Consider the following 5434-nt stretch of genomic DNA (forward strand, 5'->3'; position numbering starts at 1 on the left):
GTAATGTTTCTGGGATCTCTTACCTGTGTTGGTTGGTTGACTTTAGTATAGTCTTAGCTCTAAACACACAACAACATGAGTGCTTTGCACCTCACATGCCAGCCAATGCCAACAAGGCTGCCCGGAAACACCTCCTCTCAAAATCAAGACTATTGTTAGGAACTGCAGTGTTGTTGCTGCTCTTATGGAAGCATAATGGTTCAATTATAGAAAACAAAGACCTTGAACCTTGTCCTTCTGTTATTTCTCAGCAAGTATCAAATTATTTTATCTTTGGATTGTATTGTGTTAAGTGATTGATTTAAAAACAAAACAAAAACCCTCTGTTTCAACTCCTGACTTGAGTTTCATAAAACAAATCAAAACAAAACAAATAAACTCATTAACTGAATTTTGACTACAGTTAAGACAGAATTTCCAACTGCTGAAAAGTCTATAAACATACTTCTGCCATTGTGTGTGTGTGTGTGTGTGTGTGTGTGTGTGTGTGTGTGTGTGTGTGTGTGTGTGTGTGTGTGTTGGGATGCACTCAGATGTGGAAGCCAGAGGTTAACCTATTTCCCACCTTTTTGAGAATAGGTTCTCCCACTTAACCTGGAAGTCACCATCATGTCTAGATTGACTGGTCAGCATCCCCCACAATCTTCCTGGCTCAGTGACCTCTCCTTTTACTGCTGGGCCTAAGATCTGAAAGCACCTGGTATAAATCCTGGCATCTACAGGCAGGAGAGCCAAGAGCTGGGTGTGTGGTGGCAGGAGTAGATGGATGTCTCAACAAAAGAGAATCATCTGGCCACAGTTCCTCTGACTTTCTTCTGTTTAGGTTTCAACCAACTCAGTGCCTGTCCACATTGACATGCCTCTCTTCCTCGTTTAGTCTATTTACTTAATAACTGATCTCTTCTGTAAATGCTTTCATAGACACACCTAGAAGTCATGCTGTACCAGACATTAAATATTTCTTAATTCAGTGTGACTCAAAGGATGACTATGATACATTGCTCTTGGGGCTTGGGCAGAGCAAGTGTTGTAACGGTACCCTTAGCTTGTTTGTTCTTCTGCATTGCAGAAGGCTGCCCCCAAGGGTCTTTCTAACACTTTCTTACTAGCAGGCTTTGCCAATACAAGACAGTGATAGCAGGCAGTAAAAGAATGATACAAAATATTCCTTTCTTTCCTCTCTTCTCTTGTGACAGTGTTTCCACAAGTAATCACAGCGTCTGCCCAGCTTCCCTGTATTCCATGTCATCAGGCTAGGATGACCAGATTCTTTGGCCTCAGGCTCTGAGAACACTGCCTGCTTTTGTCTCTCCAGCCTTGGGGTAGTGACAGCTTCCTGTTATTGCTTATCTTTGGTTGCTTCCCTGCTCTAAGTTAGATTCCTAGCATTCTTTAACTCCTGCCAATCAGTTTGATGCATTAAATTCCCTTGAATCTACGTGTCATAGTGCTATATTGTTTTAATTTTTGGATGTGTGTTCTGTCTGTGTGTGTGTGTGTGTGTGTGTGTGTGTGTGTGTGTGTGTGTGTCTGCTGGTGTGTGTGTGTCTGCTGGTGTGTGTGTCTGCTGGTGTGTGTGTGTGTGTGTCTGCTGGTGTGTTTGCTTGTGTGTGTGTGTGTGTGTGTGTGTGTGTGTGTGTATGGAGGTCAGAAGTACCTTTCCAAAGTTTTGAGACAGGATCTCTCTTTGAACCTGGGTGGCCAATGAGCCCTCAGAACCTTCCTACTCCGTCCTGCAACCTCAGCGCTCAGTTACATACATTGCCATACTTGGCTTTGACATGGCAGACCTCCAAACTGAGGTATTCACAACTGTGCTGTGGGCACTCTCCCCAGTCATCAATCTTGCCAGCTCATTTTAATTTTTTCTTCTTTTACAGATAATGACTAAGTACCAAGGTAGCATCCTTTGGCTTCCATCCTGTGTCCTGGCCTGTCCTCTGATGAATTGTTTTGGTGATATTTTGCCCACTGCTTCCTCTGAAGTCTTTCAGGTAAGCATTTTGAAAGAGAGGCTTGCCTGCAGGAGTCAACCTGACAAGCAAGTTCTGAGTAACTCCCATTACCAGGCAATCTGCATAGTTAGTGCATAGTTAGTTAGAAAAGGAGGCTGCCTCCCTTTAAGGATGTATTGATGGCAAGAGAGCACACCTCCTGATTTCCTGAAAAATATACTTCTGAATATCTCCTTGGAGTACCATTTTGTAAGTGCATTCTTGTAGGCTGATATCTTGCCCAAAGTAGAGGAACTGTTTTTAGTGGAATGCCTTGGTTTTATGCTCAAAGCATTGTGGAAATGCGTTGTATAATAAGCCCAGCTTCAGTAAGTGTTTATGTGCACATCCCCTTAGTTTATGGCAACATTTTCAGTTTCCTTTTGGTTTCTTCTCCATGCCATAAAAACATAAAATAAGATTTAGAGATAAGCCATTCAGTAGGATGTCAACCCCTGTTCAAAAGCTCTTACAAAAAAGTTCTAACTCCACACCGTATAAAGGAGGGTGTATATAGTTAAATAGAGGTGGAAAGTTTGGGGAAATGTGGAATTTCAGAGCACAATTTTAAATGTCATTTACTTCAATTCCATGCCAACTTTCTAGAAGGAAAAGGAGGTTTTGGAAAGATCAAGTCTTTGAACAAAAACAAGCAAAAACCCAAGTATTTAAAAGAAAGAAGGCCAAGTGTTACTCTGCAGAATCACATTATAGCTGATGTGTCTAAGGCTGAGGATTGGGCAATCCTGATTGTTGCATCCTCACAGACTGTGATGAATTCTGTCAGTTGTGGAGGAGTACTCTTCAGATCTCACTTTGTAAAGAGACTCTACTTTGACTCACACCTTAGGTACCTGCCACTGAATCCACATCACAGCCTTATTCTCTTGGGTGGCTTCTGGCCAATGACTGACTATGTCTTAGAAGGACAACCTGGCCTTACTACTAAATAGCTATCTTTTCTGGAGTATTTTTCTGGCCTGGCTAAAACTTGCTGAAGTTGTACTGAAGCTTGCAACTCTTTCTACCCAGGCTCCCCCTTCTCCTCTGAGCAGTCGTGCACACATCTTGGTCTAAAGACTCTTCCTGCCTCCATCTGCTCCTTTGCTCCTGAATCTTTCATAGACTTTTCTTCAAATTTGCCTCCCAGAAATCCCCACCTACCACTTTGGAACCATTTTTTGGTTTAATATGAAAATGATCCCCCTTTTTTCCACTGTGAAAAGATCTGTGGGAAAGTATCCAAAACTGTTCTAGAAACGTGGGGTCAAAAAGCCCTAGCTAACTGCAAGTTTTGGGTTTCTGTTAAACTGCTTGCTTGCTTTACTCCCCACTGCAATTGCCAAACAGAATATAGGTATTTTGCTTTTAGGTTGGTTGGTTGGTTTTTTGTTTGGTTTTTTTTTGGGGGGGGGGGCAGGTTGTTGTTGTTTATGTTGTTGGTGTTGGGGTGTGTGTGTGTGTGTGTGTGTGTGTGTGTGTGTGTGTGTTCTTTGCCTTTAAAATACCCCTGTGAAAAGCATTTGTAGATGCTTTATGAAAAGTGTTTCTCTCAAGGCAGTTGCTGGCTGGTCTCCTGTAGACTTACAATTCAGACATTTGATGTACTGAATTTGGATCTCTACACAACACTTATCTTGCAATAAAAATGATGGACCTAAACTTTTTCAGAACCTATAGACAGAGAGTCAATATCAGAATGGGTCAAGAAAACAAATTACAATCCTGAATAAGGATTCATTTATTCTTCATTTTCTACTGTTTCTAGAATGTATGGATACAAACTTAGTAACATTGTTTTGTTAAAAGAAAGCCTTAAATTTTCATTTCTTCAGAGGACTGAAAATGAATAAAGAGCCCACTCTCGTTTTTTTGTTTTTCTTTTAATTTCAGGTGTCTGCTTATTTTTCCTGTGAATCTATCCCTTGTTATGTGCAATATACTTACAGCCATATGAATAAGCTAAGGTTAAATTATGAAGAGACATTAAACAAGAAATCCTGCTAGGTCAGAAGCTAAAGACCTTTGTCCTTTGCCCTGAAGGTCTTTATAGCATAAAACAACTCTTCACAGATGCCCCCGTGCCCAAACTCATGAATATTACTTCAGAGGATTAAAGGAATCCTACAGAGTAAGGATCTTGAGGAAGGATTATCCCGGATCATTTAGACAAGTCCAAAGTAATCTCAAGGTCTTTATACAATGGAGACAGAAAGTCATTCATAAAAGAGCAGCTGGTGTGATGCTGATGATTTTGAAAATAGAGGATGTGGTCACAGCCAAAGAGCTCAGTGTATGCAACCTTTGCAAATGGAAGATCAAACATCTCCTCCTGGCTGTGGTTTCATCATCTTCCACATGAGAAGCAGATCAACCTACTACAATCTTTGTGTCAGCCCAACCCTCTCAGAAGAATATCAACATTTAGAAGAGTGCCCCTACCCTAAGAATTGAGTATGGAGCAGGTCAAGGAGTACGGTCCTCTGGATAAACTAATCTGGTGGTGGAATATAGTCCAAGTTGAGAACGTATACAAGAACTATGGAATATTTCAGAATGCTTAACAAGAAGACAATAGGCTGAGGTGATGTAAGTACCATGTGGTTCTGACTGAATCACTTGATCTAGAAAACTAAACTTAATTACAACCAAAATAATTGTGATTCTCAAAGTTAGTACCCATAAAAGGGCTCTGGAATAGTCCTTTTAAAAAAGTAGATTCTAGAAACTATTATACCCACCTCGAGTAACTCCCAGATACATTGTTCATACGAATTTCTTCTCTATGAGGACTGGCTGATGTGCTGGAATTCTAACTTGTCTTGATGATCATGTGATGAACCTGTAACTATGAGGAAATGAGAAAAGTGGTCCAGAAATAAATATTATTTTCTGAGATGTTGAGATTTGGAGCCTAGTTTTCCCCATTCCTCTCTTTTCTTCCCCAGGAGCATGCACTACTCAAGCATTTGCCCCTCATATTGCTTACTCCTCGTGAACCCAAACACATGCCAAAACAGAGTTCTTCATCAAAGGTCTGTATTTCCCTGTGTGAGCTGTGCTAGGGTTTGCTTCATCCTTGAAACAAAACAGAACAGCAGAGCATGAGCTCCCTGCATTAGAAAAGAAAAGGTCTGTTAGAGAGCTTGGCTAGGCTGCCTCAGAGTTAAACCTTGCAGATCGATTTATATTACAAGACATAAAGAGGCACGGCACATTGGATGTGAATATATAGTCTGAATGAACAGAAGGGAAGGGACCATTCCAACTTCCAGCAGAATAACCATGAAGAGTGGTAATAGAAAAGTCACTCTTTGACACAATCTACCATAATGAGCTGTTTCAGACAAGTATCTCTGTCTGTAGCTGTTAAAATTTGTCAAGGAAGGTATATTGAAAAACAAGTGTTTGTATCATTCAAAATACACTCTCCTTCAATA

General features: G+C 40.8%; 1 long non-coding RNA gene across 1 annotated transcript; it reads left to right on the forward strand.

Annotated features, from left to right (window-relative positions):
* The first annotated feature begins 1431 nt into the window (after positions 1-1431).
* LOC120097033 (uncharacterized) lies at positions 1432-4890 on the forward strand. Its single transcript, XR_015638937.1, has 3 exons — positions 1432-1802; positions 1881-1994; positions 3888-4890. It is a non-coding gene; the product is annotated as an uncharacterized LOC120097033 (long non-coding RNA).
* Positions 4891-5434: the final 544 nt, after the last annotated feature.

Source organism: Rattus norvegicus, chromosome 15 (genome assembly GCF_021556685.1).
Source record: "Rattus norvegicus strain SHRSP/BbbUtx chromosome 15, alternate assembly SHRSP_T2T, whole genome shotgun sequence".
Classification (NCBI taxonomy): Eukaryota; Metazoa; Chordata; class Mammalia; order Rodentia; family Muridae; genus Rattus; species Rattus norvegicus.